Source organism: Schistocerca piceifrons, chromosome 10 (assembly GCF_021461385.2).
Source record: "Schistocerca piceifrons isolate TAMUIC-IGC-003096 chromosome 10, iqSchPice1.1, whole genome shotgun sequence".
NCBI classification, from domain to species: Eukaryota; Metazoa; Arthropoda; class Insecta; order Orthoptera; family Acrididae; genus Schistocerca; species Schistocerca piceifrons.
Window position 1 is genome coordinate 14,651,695 of NC_060147.1, and position 19,569 is coordinate 14,671,263.

At 37.8% G+C, this 19,569-nt stretch overlaps 1 protein-coding gene across 1 annotated transcript in view; it reads left to right on the top strand.

Moving 5' to 3' along the window:
- Positions 1-9,606: 9,606 nt before the first annotated feature.
- Positions 9,607-19,569, top strand: part of LOC124718932 — a 57,113-nt gene continuing 47,150 nt past the window's right edge. The window contains exon 1 of the mRNA XM_047244594.1: positions 9,607-9,727. The gene's annotated coding sequence lies outside the window, so the exon portion shown is untranslated. The remainder of the gene's footprint in view (positions 9,728-19,569) is intronic.

The following is a 19,569-nucleotide window of genomic DNA, read 5'->3' on the forward strand; positions in this document are numbered from 1 at the left end:
TGCAATATTCAGTCACAGAATAATTGGTGCAATATTCCTTGATGGCACTGTGACTACCGAACAATACGTGAAGGTTTTGGAATGTAATTTCATCACCATTATCTAAAGTGACACTTATTTTTTGACAAGATGTGGTTCATGCAAAATGGAGCTCAACTCCATTGATGCACGAGAGTGTTTGATGAGCTGTGGAGCTCTTACTCCTTTTTGTGGAGCTGTATTAAAGACAAGGTGTACAGCAATAACACCAACACCACTGCTGATCTGAAAACAGCCATTCAGGAGGTCATCAACAGCATCAATATTCCGAGACTGCAGCAGGTCATGCAGAATTTCACTATTCATCTGCTCCACATCATTACCAATGATGGCATGCATATCAAACATGTCATAACCTAAATTTGAATATCTGTAGTGACGTTTATATGGTGAATAAAGTATGTGCATATCATAGTTTTTTTTCATATAGTACAACAATTGTCACCCTGTATTTGTGGCCATGTAACGTGTTCAGCTTATAACTTTTGCAATGGCCAGTTACGAAGTCATCAATGAAACTAATTGCTAACAGGCATGTAAGAAAAGCATAGTTAAATGGAAATCAACCTTTAATACCATACTCGTGACTGGTTGTGGAGCTCAGGTTATAATCCTTATAAGTAGATTATTGATTTGATAGTAGAAATAATGAAGCATTATCAAGACTGAATAAAACAGTTGACTGTATTGTGAACAGTGCATGCTGTTAATTCAGTTCATAGAGTTTTGACAGTCTGGATATCACAACCCCTAACCACAGAATTGTTGGTGACAAACTTTATCCAAACATCAGCTGTACTGCAGAAAATGGAAAGCGACAAAAAAAACTAAATGTGCTGTTACATAAAATAAAGGGAGCCCATTGACAGTGTGACATCACTAAAACATGTACTGATGAAAGAAAAAGTAAAATACCTTGTTCTGTTCAAGATGGAATCTTCAAACATCTTTACTTTCAGATACAAAAAACACCTCAAGAAGAATGTGTAGCATTATTGTGTGAAACTTAGAGGAGCACCATGAGAGTGTCACAAGCAGCTGTTAACAGTGTTATGTCAGAGAGTCAGTACCAAATCAGCTGCCACGTTATGCAGACCTGACTGATTTTTCTCAAACTGACATCCTGAAGACTGGATTTTTTCACATTCACTGTTTTTCTGGTGTCAGGAGGAGGCAAACACAAAAGGGTAGGCCTCTATTAGTTGCCGGCAGTTCAAACATATGGCAAATGGTGGTACCCCTTAGGGAAATGTCAGCAAGGGGCAGGAAAGGACACCAGGTGCACTCACTGTGTGTACCTGGGGTCTCATTCAACATGTTGAAGAGTCTATTCCAACAACCATTTATGGATCAGGGTGCAACTAACTGCACATTGTGATGCACATTGGAATAAATTATGCCTGTCGTCTGGGCTCCGAGGTCATTCTTGGGTCATTCCGGTGAGTGGCAGTGGGGGTTGAGAAGACCAGACTTGTGCAGGAGGTTTCAGTGAAGCTCACAATTTGCAGCATTGACCCCAGAACTGATCATAGCCCTTTGATTCTAAGTTGAGTGGGAGTACTGAACTAGAGATATCAAAAGTTCTGTGACAAGCTAGGCTGTGACTTACTGGACTTGCACCATAGGATTGAAAACTGTAGGGTCCCCCTAAATGGGTCAGGTGAGCATTACACATCAGAGGCCACTACTCAGATAGATGATAACTGTAACAAACCCAGAAGTATCAGTGTAAGGCTGAAGAAATGCCTCCCAAAGGTGACAATATTAAAATCCTAATGCTAGGCAGGCAAAGCATTTGCAACAAAATGCTAGAGTTTGAAATGCTCATGGAAGGTGCTAAAGCTCACATAATACAAGATACAAAAACCTGAAATTGACAGCAGTGAGACTTTTGGGGAAAATTGAAGTGTATCTCAAAAGAATAGGCAAACGGGTAATGAAAGTGGTGTATTTGTTGCAGTAGACAAGAATCTCAAATCCACAGAAACTGAAGCTGCATTTGAGATTATCTGGGAAAGGCTCACTGTTATGGCTGGGCATAAAATGGTAATTGGATCCTTTTATTGCCCACTAAACTCATCTTCTTATGTAACTCAAAACTTATGTCAGTTCCCCAATCATACTATAATTGATGGCGGAGACTTTAATCGTCCAACAATTAATTGGAAAAATTACAGTTTTGTTAGTGGTGGGCATGATAGGACATCCTGTGAAACATTACCGAATGCCTTCTCTGAAAACTAAGTAGAACAGATAGTTTGGAAACCCACTCATGGTGGAACTATATTGGATCTAATGGCAACAAATAGACCTGACCTGTGTGATGATGTCCACACTGAAACTGGTATCAGTGACCATGATGCAGCTGTGAAAACAATGATTATCAAAGTACAAAGGACAACTAAATCATGCAGAAAGATATATGTGTTCAGTAAACTAAATAAAAAATCAGTAGTGTCAGAGCTAAATGAGGAACTCGAAATGTTCAGCACACGGGAGGAGCATGTAGAGGAACTCTGACTCAAGATTAAAAGACTAGCTGACCAGGCACTGGATAGATATGTACCCAGTAGAACAGTTTGTAATGGAGGGGGTCCCTCCATAGTATACAGTCACTATAAAGAAAATTCCAAAGAAACAGAGATTACTGCATAATAGGTGTAAAACAAAGGATACGGCTATAGATAGAGAGATACTGAATTAAATGTGTTTGGCTGTCAAGAGCAGTATGTAATGCCTGCAATGACTATCATAGCAGAATATTATCAAATGATCTTTCACAGAACATGAAGAAATTCTGGTTGTTTGTGAAGGCTGTAAGTGGCGCCAAAGTTACTTTCCAGTCTCTAGTGAATGAGACAGGAACTGAAACTGACAGTAGCAAAGCAAAAGCTGGTATGCTTAACTCCATTTTTGAATGTTCCTTTACATAGGAATATTCAGGAGAGTTGCCCCAGTCTAATCCTTGTACCATTCTAAAGATGAGTGTGATCAGCATTGGTGTCAGTGATGTTGAGAAACAGCTGAAATCATTAAAACTGAGCAAAACTCCAGGCCCGGATAGAATTGCTGTCAGGTTTTACACTGAATTGGCAGCTCAGTTAGCCCCTCTTCTAATTATAATCTATCATAGATCCCTTGGAAAAAGAGCTGGTCCATTTCTTGTAAAAAAAAGCAAAGGTCACATATGTCTACAAGAAGGGTAGTAGAAGTGATCCACAAAACTATTGCCCATTATCCTTGACATCAATTTGTTGTAGAATCTTAGAACATAATCTGGGCTCAAACACAGTGAGGTATCTTGAACAGAATGACCTTCTCAATGCCAACCAGCATGGATTTTGGAAACATTGATCACATGAAAACCAACTCTCACATTTCTCACATCACAAGCTAAAAGCGTTGGAAGGAGGAGCACCCAGGTAGAAGCTGTATTTCTTGATTTCCGAAAAGCATTTGACTCAGTACTTCACCTACACTTATTGTCAAAAGTGCTATCATATGGGATATCAAGTGAAATTTGTAATTGGGTTGAGGATTTTTTGGTGTGGAGTACACAACATGTTATCTCGGATGGAGAGTCATTGTCAGATGTAGAATTAACTTCAGGCATGCCTCAGGGAAGTGTATTGAGACCTGTGCTGTTAATGTTATATACTAGTGATCTTGCAGACAATATTAATTGTAAAATCAGGCTTTTTTGATGATGCATTCATCTATGATGAAGAACTATCTGAAAGAAGCTGCATAAATATTCAGTCAAATCTCGATAAGATTTCAAAGTGGTGCAAAGACTGGCAACTTGCTTTAAACGTTCAGAAATGTAAAATTGTGCACTTCACAAAACGAAAAAGTGTACTATTTTATGACTATAATATCTTGGAGTCGCTGTTGGAATTGGCCAACTCATACAAATACCTGAGTGTAACACTTTGTAAGGATACGAATTGGAATGATCACATAGGCTCAGTCGTGGGTAACTTTGGTTTATTGGTAGAATACTGTGGAAGTGCAATCAGTCTACAAAGGAGATTGCCTATGAATCACTCGTGTGACCAGTTCTAGAATACTGCTCAAGTTTGTGGGACTCTTACCAAACAGGATGAACAACAGATACTGGACGTATGCAGCCAAGGGCAGCACGAATGGTGACGGGGTTGTTTGACTCATGGGAGAGTGTTACAGTAATGCTGAAGAAACTGAACTGACGGGCTCTTAAGGATGGACATAAATCATCTTGAGAAAGTCTATTAACAAAGTTCAGGAACCAGCATTAAATAATGCATCTAGTAATATACTAAAATCTCTTATGTATCAGTCACATAGGAATTGTGAGGACAAGATTAGAATCATCGCTGAATGGACAGAGGCATTCAGTCATTCTTCCCACACTCTATATGTGGATGGAATGGGAAGAAACCTTACTAACTGGTACAATGTGCTGTACCCTTTGCCATGTACAGTGTGGTGGTTTGCAGAGCATAGATGTAGAGAAAGATGTATACATTATTACATTTTCTGTTACTGATACTGCCATGTTCTCACATACAGTATAAGCAATCTTTGCAGCCAGTGGTAGTAATTATAGTGTAATAGATGTAAGTGCTTTCAGCATTGAGGGTGTAATAGAACTAGCAGCAATTAATTATAAGTGAGGGAAAGAGAACTTAATTATTATTGGCCTATACAGACCTCCATCTGGTAACCTAGATAGTTTCTTTGATGTTCTTAATGACCTGCTTGTTGACATTGACAGTAAACACTGCAATAAAATGGCTGGGTTAACATAATACTAACTGGAGACATAAACATTGACTTGCTGTCCAATGACTCTGTATCTAAAAAACTAATGCTAATACTAGCTCAATTTAACTTAACATTTCTGATAAACGAGCCCACTAGAGAGGTCAATAGTGTAAAATCATGCATTGACAACATTATAACTAACATGTCCCACTTCACATGCAGTGCATCAGTTTTGAAGCTTGCTATTTCTGATCACCACGCAGTACAGGTATTGATAGAAGCTGAAAATCTTCATATCTATAGAAAAGAGAAACAATATGTGACAAAAAGAATCACCAATGACGACAATGTTAAAGATTTCAACAGTTTGCTGGAAAGCTTACAATGGGGTGAAAAAAACAGCATTACTTTCAGTGATTTTTCATCAGATTTTTATTATTGCTTCAATGTCTCATGTCCAGAAATGACCTTTACAGTAAATGACTGCAAAAAGATACAAAAAAATAATTGGATAAATCATGAAGTAAAAACAGCAAGAGAGAAACTTAGACTTTTCCAATATGCAATGACAAATAATAACAAAAATAATAGACTAAAGGTAGAATTTAAGAACTATCAGGATTACTATAAAGATCTTCTGCTAGAAACTAAAAGTAAATATGTAGCCACAATGTTAAGAAACTCTACTAACACAGGTTTAGCTGTTTGGAAAGTAATGAATAGCTTTAGGGATTGTAAGGACAGATCAACAAGTGATTTTACTATAAACCATAAAGGGCATATCATGAAATGTCAATGTCAGATTGCAAATGTTTTTAATGAGTACTTTTCTTCTGTTGGAAAACCTGTCAATGACCATTTTAAGAATCTTCAGTATAGATATAGGGGCATTCCAGTCAAACAAAGCATATACTTTGCCCCAACCAATAACAAGGAAGTCAAAAACATAGTAATGTCATTAAAAATAAAAAATCAGCAGGCTATGATGGATTGTCTATCAGTACACTGAAAAGATACATAGACAACATATTTGATGCCATGGCCACAGCGGTAAATGATGTAATTGCATCAGGTTGTTTCCCAGATACTCTAAAGATAGCACAGGTAACCCCGATTTACAAGAAAGGTGATAAATCTAAAATTGAATACTACTGCCCCATCTCAATCTTACCTGCATTTTCTAAGGTAGTTGAGAAAGTTATTTGTACTAGACTAATGACATTCCTGAGTCAACACAATTTAATATTCAAAAATCAGAATGGCTTTATGAAAAACAAGTCAACATCAGTAGCAGCAGCACAATTAATAGACAAAATAATAACGGCCATAGAGAACAAGGAGTATGTAACTGGAGTGTTCCTTGATCTAGAAAAAGCTTTTGATTGTGTCAACATCACCATATTACTTGACAAGCTGTGGAACCTGGGTATCAGAGGAACTGGTTATGATCTAATAAAATTGTATATGAGCAATAGGAAACAATTTGTCTTGCTTAAAACAAACAGTGGGTCTTACAAATCTAAAATTACTGATATCAAATATGGAGTGCCCCAAGGTTCTGTCTTGGGACCTCTTCTTTTCTTGATTTATGTTAATGATATACAGTATTGTTCTCCTAACTGTACAAAAATATTGTATGCAGATTACACATCAATAGTGTGTAAACACAAAGACTATGAGAGTGTGGAGGTACTGTGCAACAGTGTAACTAATGAAATAGTCAAGTATTTTAATGAAAGCCATCTAAATGTAAGTGCTTCAAAGATTGCAATGATGGAATTTAAGACAAGGAAACAAATAGAATTTGACATGAAATTATCCATAGGAAATGACATTGTAAAAAAGGAAAAATGGACAAAGTTCTTGGGACTTACAATCCAGTGCAGCCTCAAATGGGACATGCATATTGATTCCTTAGCATGTAAGCTGTCGAAGAATGTGTTTGCTATACATATGATTAGCAAATATTGTAAGGACATGTGTGTACTAAAAACTGCTTATCATGCCCTATTCTCATCAAACTTAAACTATGCTGTAGAAATATGGGGTGCAACGACTCAAGCCAACCTAAGTACCTTATTAGTACTACAGAAAAAAGTTATCAGAATTATTTGTGGTGCCAAACCTCGAGAATTATATCGGAATCTGTTCACAAATTAGGTGTGCTTACCATTGTAGGTGTATACATATTGAAAATTATATTGTTTGTGAAAACAATAAATCTAAATTTCAACTGTGACCTGCACCAGTACGATACAAGGCAAAAGTTCATATACCATGTAAATAGCCACAGAACAGCTTTATATGAAAAAAAATGCACTTCATGCTGGGCTGAAGCTAGCCAATGCCCTACCAAAAAGTCTCACAACCCTTCCTACTAACAAATTAAAAGATCAGCTAAAAAGAATTCTAATTGAAAACCCTTTTTATTCCCTAGACGATTACTATAGCTGTATGAAAAGTGCTTCATAAATATGTCAAGCTCATAGTTTTAAGTAACCTACAACTAATATAATGATGATAAAAACAATATTTGTAATATTGTGATTGTATACTACCAAATGTAAAATCCATCAAAATGTAAAATTTATTAATACAAATAAATCTTTAGTTTGTAATTTATAAACTGACGTATTCAGAAGAATAATCTGTATGATGTCCTGAAACAGTATTACTTCTAGGGATTGTATTTGATTATTCGATGTCGAATAAATATTATTATTATTATTATTATTATTAAGCATTAGTGGAGCAAGTTTTGAGTCTTGTGCTACAACATGTTTTACTACTTGAAAATCAAAGTAAAAAGTTTCCATTGTATTCTTTACCTTTTATCTTAATTCTACACTTTGTTCTCTGTTTTCCACAAGTGGTTTTATTAGACTGGCTACTTTCCCCCGATACTATATTTATGGAATGGCACACGCAGACAAAGGATTTTGAGGGAATTAGGAATACTCAATAAAATTTCTTCTTTTCTTCCAAAAGCCTGATTATGTGTGTCATCAAGTTTGCTACTGCTGTTTTTGTACTGTTTCCTTTAGTGAATCCATGTTGCACTTCATCCAGGACATCCTTTTTCTAATAATTTCGTAGCTGTTCCTACAGTTTTTTGATAAGGTAGGTGTAACTTATATGTCTTTTCAACAATGGAAAATCCAGGATGGAATGTAACAATATTATGAAAAGGATAGTTGCTACTCACCACATAGTGGAGATGCTGAGTACCAGATAGACACAAAAAAAGGACTGTCAGAAAATGAGCTTTCAGCCAACAAAATCTTCATCAGAGACGAAAAACACACACTGGCCAAGAGCTCATTTTCTAACAGTCCTTCATTGTGCCTATCTGTGACTCAGCATTCTTTTCATAATATTGTTATATGTCTATATTTTCAGGATCCCCCTTGTTACTGACTTTATGAATCAGACTATCTTACTCTTTCTCAGACATGTTCGAAACAAACCTCATTCTGTTACCAGGTTTACTTTGAATGTCAAAGCCTTTGCTAGATAATGTGAGCAGTATTTGCTTACTTTTGCAGATACTCTATCTATGCTCTCTTTATCGTTTGTTAGTAATCTCATAATATTTTTAACTTGGTTGATCTGTTGCAAATGGGAATAGGCATTCTGTTATTTCTGGTTAAGCTATACTCCTTTTAGTCAATGCTTCATTTCATTAGCTTTTACATCTATAGCTATAGTATGCTAACCACTGTGAAGTGAATGGTGGAGGGTACATTCCACTGGACCAGTTATAAGGCGTTTTCCTATTCCGTTCAGGTATGGAGTGTGGCAAGAACGATTGTTTAAAAGCGTCTGTGTGTGCTGTAATTAATCTGCTCTCGTCCTCATGATCCCTTTGGAAGTGATATGTTGTGGGTTGTAGAAAATTCCTAGAGTCATCTTTAGAAGGTGGTTCCTGGAACATTGTTAGCAGATTTTCTCAGGACAGTTTGTGTTTATCTTCAAGACTGTCCTAGCTTCTGAACTATATTTACATAATACTTATTTAAAGTTGAACACACTTCACATGGGTCAGTCAGTTTGTTCCCTTGTGCTGAAAGTACTACGACCCCACTTTCTGTCTTATTTAATTCATTACTCTTTCTATTTATGCGTATGGAACATATAACTAACCAGCCTGTCTAAGAAATATTTTATGAGGTTCCAGCTTATAATAACGATATTTTCTTGCTGCTGTATTCATTTTTTTCTTGTACATTTCACAGTGTGCCTGAGTATTAAACATCCCACACCTTTCGTTCAAATCTAGCTTTCATGATTTCTCTGTTGATCCATTTCTTACTGTGTCTTACATTTATGTTTCAGGGGACCTTTGGAAAAGCTGTGTTTATGAGGTGACGTAAGGCTGAGTGAAAGTTTTTCACCTTTCTTCCACGTCATCGCTACGTCAGGTCTTCTGATCTGAGTAACATTCCAAACACTACAGTTTTGTGAAAAAAAATCTATAAATTGCTACTTTTATCCATTTTCGACATTTGCGCGCTGCTAATACGGCTTTACTACAATTAGATAACGTTCAGCTCAGAGCTATGTCTTCATATATAATTATGATAATAAAATAATATTTTTTAAACGAAAAACATAACACCTACGAACAGTTACGAAAACTTTCCTCCAAAATTTGTCCACAAATGATAATGTAAACCATGTATTGGCATTTTTTATTTAACCAGACTACAAAACAGGCAAAATTGCAAGAGAGAATGAATTCATTTATAACATTTATGTGCGAGGCTTTTTAATTTGGTGCCATCGCGTTTATTTTGTTTACGATAGAAGCTTTATCTGTGGTCGTTCCCGTGTGCTGATAGGTCGCTGCTCAGTGGTCGCAGTATGGACTATGGAATATATGGCGGTATATACGTATTAAATGATCAACGCTGACACATTCGCGCTCTACAGTAGTCAGTAGGTAAGTTTCATAATTATGACACATATACCACAGATTTTATTTTCTGGTGAACGAGTATTTGTATTTAGCAGGACTGTGAGTAGTTCGAAAGATTCCTTCGTTGTATCATTTCTGGATGGTGTCAGACCCGAAAAACTAGACTTAGAGGGTTAGTGCCAAATAACGGAAAAATACCTATGGTTTAAGAAGTTTTCTGAAAGAAACTAATAAATCTAGTCTTATAACATACAGATTTTAGCCCCGAAGATACCTCAGATGACAGTCCTACAACTTCACGATATAAAGGAGATGTTATTCCTTGAAATACACATGCATTGGAAAAATTCTCTATTCTGGACATGCACATTTTATTGAAATTAACCGTACGTTACACCTCCTTTATTATGTTCACATTAACTATATACTAAATTTGCATATGATCACCTTCGCTTACGTTTATACGTTGTAGGCCGCAGAGGAACTCACTCGACGTGAAAAGTGAAATGAAATTGTTTCTGCAATGATATGTAATGTTCTGGCCGTATCAATATCACTATAATCCTTCGAATAAATTAAAATTACCTGCTCGAACTTAAGTGGGAGTTTGTATATTATTAACTGGTATTCGCGACTGACCAATAACAAATCTAAATGTTTGTGTTCTGAGAGGGAACCCGTTTATATCTTCAGTAAACGATGTTTTCTAATAACATACTACAGTTCGTTGGGATTCAAAACTACGTTAAGATTTCGATTTGTGCTGGCAGAGTGAAGGGCAGTTTCTGTGTGTTAACTGTTCATATATTAAGACGGAATACAATGCAGTCATACTATTTTAAGACATTGTAAGGCTTTAGGTCTGTATCATACCAAGCTACCAATGTAAGAAAGGAAAGAAATTGGGGAAATAAGCCTCTAAAATTAAGCGGTTAGATTTTGGAAATGAGTCTACTTGCTGTAAATTCTCACCCATAAAGAACTTCAATCTTTTTCATAATAAATTAACCTTATAAAATGCTGTTAATAAAGTTTCTGTACATAAATGTCAGAAATAGCTTGTGAGGCTGGTCTCTCCTTCATAAATGACACCTTTGGTTAAATTGAGGTTACTTTGTTATGTAGACTTGCAAAGAGGTGCTCCTTGTGGATGACAAAAATTTTGAAATGTTATCTCTGTGTATTAGAGGACTGACTTAGTCACAACTACTTCGCCATTCTGGTTTTCTTTGCATTTCTGCCTGTTTGCCTTCTTATTACCACCAGTAAGACTTCAGTTTTCAATTGTGATTTTTTTTTTTTTCATGGAAGTCAGTCAAGTTCTTGTGTATTGTAAAAGATGTGAAACTGATATTCATTAATGGGTTACATAAAGAAAATGTTGGGATATTTGTTTGCATTATTTCACTGATTAAATGATCATGAATGTTTGGGGAGGGGGGGGAATACTATAGAGAGATAAGCTAATGTAACATTTACGGTTTTAGATACAGCTGAAAGACCTTCATTTTTGGGTTATATAAAAAAATGTTGGGACATTTATTTGCATTATTTCACTAATTAAATGACCACACGTGTTTGGGGGGGGGGGGGGATATTATAGAGAGAAAAGGTAATTTAAGACTTACTGCTAGATATACAGCTGAAACACATTTAGCACATGTTGTCATTATGTTATTAGCTATAATCTGGATATTTTTCAAATTTTTTTTCCATATTATTTGATCAGGACATTGATGGCTACTTTAGAACATGTTCAATCATGTGAGGACCATTAATATCTCTCTCGTGTGTGTGTGTGTGTGTGTGTGTGTGTGTGTGTGTGTGTGTGTTATATTTAGCTTGTCTGCTCCCTAAAACCCCCAGTTACCTGCGGTTGTCCCGTTTGTTTGATTGTATTTTTGGAAGGAGATGTTACTGTCTTATTTATACGTATTTTCGTGTTTGTTGCCGTGTGTATGTGGTGATATCATAGGCGCCATATTGGAGACGCTTAGAATAGCCATTTCCACCATATTGATGACATCATGGGTAAAAGCAGATGGGTGGAATCTGACACTTGCATATTTGCCTCTTAATCATATATAAAAATGTCTGTTGTCAAGTGAGATACCAGTTTTCATAGGAAGTTCATTTCAGTATGCTTAAAATTAAACACAGTCCACAAAGTATTACACACTGTCAAACTTTTCCTGTAAAGAATAGGAAGAGCTGTCCAGACCCCCAGTGACTGATTTTACGTAAACAAGTTTATTGTATGTATACCTGTATGATTGAATAATGTACTGTTTTTGTCCTATGCTGAGAGTTTTGTATCTTTGTGAAGATCACATTTTCTACTTGCATTGTGATATTTATTTGGTAAATGACACTGCTTGTTGACCAAGCACATACGTGAAAAAATGTACTTGCATTCGTGGCGAGCTGTTTGAATAAATTTGTGCAAGTGTGTCTAGTGTAGATTCTACTCACAAATCTGATGACCTCCATTGGTGCCATAAAGACTTTGGGAAAAAAGACGTTTTTAAATGTTTAATGTAAAAGCTTTGGTGCCAAACATTTAAAGTCTTTTCTTCAACATTTGAGTGCTGCAAGATGCGCCATACAGAAAACTTTATAAAAAGACTTTGTTTACACGTGACTGAATTCACTAGAATATGACGTCATAAATCATAAATATCCAAGGTATGCAGCTTTGATTGTTTGCAAACCACAAAGAGTTGTAACTGAACAAACAGCATCTGCTGTCGAATTAGTCTTTTTAGTAGGTTAAGGATGTGGACTGACAGTTTCAGAGCTGATTGTTCGTGTGTAGTAGCAGGAATTTTGAAGGCTTAACTGTCAATTTATTTCAGCATCTTCCTGTTTATGTGCAGTTGAAACTGAATGAACTGAGTCGTGTTAACACTAAGGACAGATGATTTGAAGTGAACCAGTCTAGAGCTTCATTGAATATTGTGGGTGAAGTGTTCTCTAGATTGCAGTTGGTTGCTTTGTCAACCATAATGGTTGTGCTGTCTACAAATAGGGTAAAGTGTGCTTTTTGGCTCACACACAATGGCAGCTCATTGATAAAGATTAAGAATAGGAACCCTAAAATATATGAAATCTCACTGTGCCCAAGTCAGGACAGGCAGGAGCTATTGCAGAATTATTTGACACTGCCTTCTGCTTGCTGCCCTCTTGACTCGTTCCACGTCCCTGCTGTGCCATATAAGCCATAGTAGAATTTTATTACGGATATTACATTTATTAAGATGGTCCATAATCCTCTTGTACATAAACTTAGCCAGTATTTGAGGATGACTTATTAGCAATGGAATTGGCCAGTTGGAAGCCTCAGCTTTATCACCTCTTTTGAAGAATAGTTCGACAATTGCATAATTGAATCAAATAGGAAGAGCACCTTGATTAAAAAAATTCATTAAATATTTGACAAAACTGTAAAAATAAATTAATAGCAGTGCTCTAGTACTTTGATACATTGCCCACACCAGTGCTGTTTTTGTTTTTCATTTGTGTTATCACTTTCCCAACCTCATATGTTGTGATGTGGTGTAGCCCTACTGCATCTGGCTTATTTTGTTCTCCACAGATTTTTGTAGAAAGTTCACAGCATCAACCACAGACCCTCTACTATAAATTTCATGAGCCAGTGTCCAAAAATTGTGATTGAAAATATTGCCAACTATTTCATCATCTACCATGCTGCCATTATGACGCACTTCAGTAGTGCCAGAACTTTACCTGTACTCCTTTTTTACCGTCATCCAAATTGTTTTTGGTTTTTTTATTTGAACTGTTAGTTTCAGATTTAATGTACTTCCTCTTCAGTCCTTTAATCACAGTCCTTAGGATACTACAGTATAACATTTAGAGCTCCCTATCCTATGGTTTATCAGACTTGCTGAGTGAAATATAAAGCATTTTCTCTGCTGTTTTGATTCCCTTAGTGGGCCACTGTTTCCTACACAGTTGCAAACAGGGTAACACATTCATACGTGGATAGGTTACAGTTAGCACTGCCGTTTTCATCCTTTTTATGTGTCCCAATCCAACTCCTCCAAATGCTTGCTAAAGGTTTTCAGACCTTCGCTATTGATTAATCTAAAGAATGAAATGATAAAACTACTCTTGCTATCAGAGCTTGCATCGTGCGTTATCAACAGCTGGCTGTTACAATCAGAAAGAGCATTTAAAATTTGTCTTACACTTGTGTTACCGATTCTGTTATTATGTACAAAATATCTTTGTCACTCTTGTGAAAAAGTCAACTGTCCTCAGATTAAAAGAGCTCGTTACACTCTCAGAATGTGTCCTATCATTATTGCAGGTAAGAAAGTTTACATTAAAATCACCAGGCATGTTAATTTCCTTGATTCTTGAGAGCAATGGTTAAGTAATTCTGCCTGCTTGAAAAATATACTCAGATTGACCATTCATTTGATATAAATGCTACTTTGCATATTTCTCCTGGAATATATTACTGTTTCCTTTGAGAGTAACTATCATACTGATCATTTTACATGTTTCTAACTGCCTTTTAAACAACATTTTTATCTGCAAACTGTTTTAGTGCTGGTGTCTTGCATTTGAAAAATTATAGTGTGTCTTTCAAGAGAATTTAAATTATTTGTCCACTTTATTGTAAGAGTTATGCAGTGCATTCTTCAGTGTACAAAATTGTTCATAATATGCGTAGTAATATATATTGGAGATTTGTCTATTGTACTGGGTGGTTGTAATTAAACTTCCCCTATTTAACATGCTATAATGCGGAAACTAATTACCATAAGAGTACCAGACTTGGTGGTGTTAATGTCCAGTGTTTGGGGTGCATGATTTCCATGTGTAACAGTGCAACTGTCCTGAAGCAGCTTGCACCACAGGACACACAACGAGGTGTTGACTTTGCTCTTCTCTTTCTCGCAAGGGTTGAAGTTGCCAAGGGCTAGTCGTGGACCATTGTACGGACAGACGAAGCTCATTTTTCTTTTAACGTACGAGGTGAACACACAGAATTGCCGGTGTGGGGATCTTCACCTCCAGTCACTGTGCCTGAAGTTCCTCTGTATGGTAAATATGTTACCATATGGTGTGGCTTCACAGCTATGTTCATCATTGGCCCATACATTTTTGCAAAGGCTGGCGCTCAAGGGCCAAAGACGTGCAGTGTGGCTGGCCAGCATTACTGCAGTATGCTTCACCAGTGTCCCCACTGCACATCGCTCGTAAAGTTCACCTGCTTCTCTGAAACACATTTGGAAATGATCGAATTATCAGCCAATCGTTTCCAAATGCTTGGCCGGCATGATCACCTGATCTCACTCCTTGCGATTTCTGGTTGTGAGACTACTTGAAAGACAGGATTTACCAAGAAAACATCCACACACTTGCTGATCTGAAGTGCAGCATATCAAGAGAGGTAACCAGCATACCCATGGACATACTTCATTTTTCTGTGGAGAATGCAATCCTGTGCTTGCAAACTCATCTGGACAGTGATGTGCACCATATTGAGTGAGGCTCTTCTGTAGCAATAACAGTACCAGTATGTAATGGTATAATGTACTGTAGCACCACATTAAGTGTTTCAGTTGCATTGATTCTGAATTATTTCTCTTCCCCATGTCCTCGACATTAATGCTACCAAGTTTGATCCTCATTTATGTGTTAGTTCCTGTGTTTTAATGTGTTAAGGGGGTTAGGACATCAAATGGGCCGACTTGGAGCAGGAGAGGCATCACAGGACATTTTAATTTCCAGTGTCTATACTTTTACAAATAATTTCATAAAACTTTGTCAGCATCACTAGGAAGGATTCAGGATTCACACTCATTGCAGTGGAAGTTTGAAAACATAACGAAGTAATTTTTTTTACATGTCAAATTTCATCATTTTTTCACTTACTTTGCAAAAACAGACATAATGTCTTATGGGATAACAGCAATCAGTGATTTTATAATGACGGATTTTAAGTAACATTTTCACTTACTAATGGCAGCATTTGTTGCTATAGGTACACTTTTCTTCATATGTTAGATTCTTTCTTCGATGAATTTTGCGCAGCATACACACCATACTTACAGGTGTACGAAACTAGAATTTATTTAATTTATGAAAAAACGAATGAACTATTATATTTTAAACTTCATGTTTACAAAAAACACATTGTATAGTTAATTACCTCAATTTTTACCACAGTTTTTAATAGATTTGGAAATTTTTAGAGTTTCATACACCTTTAAGTATGGTTTGTATGGTGTGCAAAATTCATCGAAGAATCTCTCTTACTTCTGAAGAAAAGTGTACCTACAGCAACAAATACTGCCATTAGTAAGTGGAAAAAAATGATGAAATTTCACATGTAAAAAAACTCATTTTGTTATGTTTTTGAACTTCCACTGCTATGAGTGTGAATTGTGAATCCTTCCTGGTCATGCTGACAAAGTTTTATGAATTTATTTGTAAAAGTATAGACAGTGGAAATTAAAATGTCCTGTGGTGCCTCTCCTGCTCAAAGTCGGCCTGTTTGACGTCCTACCCCCCTCCCCCCCTCCTTAAATAGGGAAAGTTTAATTATAACCACCCAGTAGACAACATATTTTCTTGATTTACCTTACACAGTTTTAGCTTTTACAGTGAAAAGTGCTCATAATATGAAGCGAACATATACATTGAGTACTGTACAGTTCAATCCAATCTGTTACCACAACCTTTTTCACATTTGTTGGCTTCACCAACTCTCAACCAGTGTTACCTTCAAACCTAACCTAGATCTAGTGGTGTGCTATGTATGTATGTAGGTATGTATGTATGTATGTCACGACAACCATGACTTAAATGGGAAAAAGGTACTATCACACTCCAGCCTTCTTTAGAAAAGAGAAAGTAATGTGTTTATTTCATGCTGTATCTGTTTGGGTGTTCCTGAAGTGTACAGCTTGTTAAGACACTGTCCAGCACAGTGGTGTGCAGTTGGCAACTGGAACCCCTCATAGGAGTCCTGTAGACAACCTCCTGGTGGAAGCTGGTGTCCCACGAGGGAGTGATGGTAAGACGACACCAGCAGTTCTTGGCGACTATGCAGTCACAATGTGTCAGATGCCTTTCCATCGGTGTTACTTCACTGTTTCATAACCAGCAGTTCTGACTGCTTACAAATTGCCCAAAATTGATTAGACCAGCTGGGATACGATTGGAGGATCCATGCGAGGACCTTCAACTGGTGCTCTTGTCTGTGTGCACGGAGTTCCCTCTCATCATCCCATGTGGTGAGTACCCAGTCCTCTGTTTAAGATGATCCTCTTCTGTGTCCCCTAAGAAAATTGTTGACTCCACCTTCCTCAGACACCTATTATGTTCAGTTCTCTGCGGTTACCCAAATTCGACATCCATCTACACAAATGGATGAAAAGTTAGTGACAGTTTTGGTTGTGCATTTGCATATGCAAGGTGACATGAGAAGCATTTTCTGCCACATTCATGCAGTGTACACATGGGCTCTGCAGTACAATACAATGAAACTCACTCCACAAAGGACATTCCGATTTGTAGCGAGTCCGTAAGCATGTCATAACTCAGTGCTACCACAGAAACTTTATGGTCACTAAGGTCCAAGACCAACTAGTTAACCTTCACAGTTCCAGAACTGGACTCTGTGCCAAGTGGGGTATTCTGAGAAATGAACATGCTGACAAATTAGCTAAATAAGCAACCACAGAAGACACGAGCCCACAGTACCGACATACGAATACATAATCAAATTTTGGAAATCTGGGATATGGGTTGTCAGGCAACCACAACCCTCTACAAGCTGAGAACAAACGAGGTGACCACCAGGGCCTGGTATTCTTCACTGCAAGCCTCTCAGAAATCTACTTCCAGGTACTCCATATCAGTGACCTCAGTAGTCATTAGACATCCTGAGAGAGCAAGTTTGGGTGCTCCGCAGAACTCAGGGACTTTGAACGTGGTCAGGTGATTGGGCGTCACTTCTGTCATGTGACTGTACACGAGATTTCCAGGCTCCTAAACATCCGTAGGTCCACTGTCTCCGATATGATAGTGAAACGGAAATGTGAAGGGACACATACAGCACAAAAGTGTACAGGCCGACCTTGTCTGTTGACTGACAGAGACTGCCGATGGTTGGAGGAGGTCATAATGTGTAATAGGCAGACATCTAACCAGACTATCACACAGGAATTCCAAACTGCATAAGGATCCACTGCAAGTACTATGACAGTTAAGGTGAGAAAACTTATGGTCGAGTGGCTGCTCATAATCCACACATCACACCAGTAAATGCCAAACGACGTCTCACTTTGTGTTTGGAGCATAAACATTGGATGATTAAACAGGGGAAAAACATTGTGTAGAGTGACGAATCACGGTACACAATGTGGCAATCTGATGGCAAGGTGTGGGTATGGCGAATGCCCGGTTGTCATCTGCCAGCATGTGTAGTGCCAACAGTAAAATTCAGAGGCGGCGGTGTTACGGCGTGGTCGTGTTTTCCGTGGAGGGGGCTTACACCCCTTGTTGTTTTGCATGACACTATCACAGCACAGCCCTACATTGATGTTTTAAGCATCTCGCTTCCCACTGTTGAAGAGCAATTCGGGGATGACAGTTACGTCTTTCAACACGATCGAGCACCTGTTCGTAATGCACAGCCTGTGGCAGAGTGATTCCACAACAGCAGCATTCCTGTAATGGACTGGCCTGCACAGCGTCCTGACCTGAATCCTACAGAACACCTTCGTGTTGTTTTGGAACGTCGACTTCGTGACATGCCTCACCGACTGACATCAATACCTCTCCTCAGTGCAGCACTCTGTGATGAATGGGCTACCATTCCCCAAGAAATCTTCCAGCAACTGATTGAACATGTGCCTGCAAGAATGGAAAGTGGAAGCTGTCAAAAAGGTGAAGGGTTGGCCAACACCATATTGAATTCCAGCATTACCGATGGAGGATGCCATGACCTCGTAAGGCATTTTCAGCCTGGTGTCCGGATACTTTTGATCACATAGTGTATCTTAGTAATTCTGACTACAGTGACCCTTGCTACGAGTATCCTTCAATGAACGGCTACAGTTTTTAGCCAGCTGGATTTTGTTTCAGTTTTGACCAACTGACTGAAGCTGCTGTCACAGAGGTCTTCAACAATGATGTCAAGATCACAGTCTCTGTGGCTGCCAGTTCTAGATGTTCTGCTTGTTTGCAATACCATTTGGATGAAGATGACTCACGTTTTCATTGCTTTCTTGCGTGAAAACACTAGCAGCATGTGTATTCTTACTCACCTTAACACACCCACTACACTGAAATTGGTGAGAGAACTTGCATGTAGTGTGTGTGTGTGTGTGTGTGTGTGTGTGTGTGTGTGTGTGTGTGTGTGTGTTCGCTGTTAGCTGAAATGGGTATGAAAACATCTGTCCCTATCATTAACTTTGTTTCTAAGAATAGTAATGAAACCTTTGCCTTCTGTGCAGTTGTCAGCCTTCCTCTGTCAGTCACCATTACAAACAAACGCCATGGACTCACGATGTTGCATGCACAGTTACAAAACTGATAACTCGTGTTAATAGCTTCTGTTGTTCCAGCCTTCAATTGGAAGATTTGTCTGATGTAGCTGTCCACAGTCGTGTATTCTGTGCACTCTTTTCCTCTTTGCATAACTATTGCATCTACATTCACTATAGTCTATTCTTGGTCTCTCACTACAATGTGGAGCCCCACACTTTACTCGGTTACCTAATTGACTATACCTTGATACCTCAGGACGTTTGCTATCTACTGATCACTTCTTTTAGTCAAGCAGTGCCTCAATTTTCTTTTCTCTCCAATCCGATTCAGGT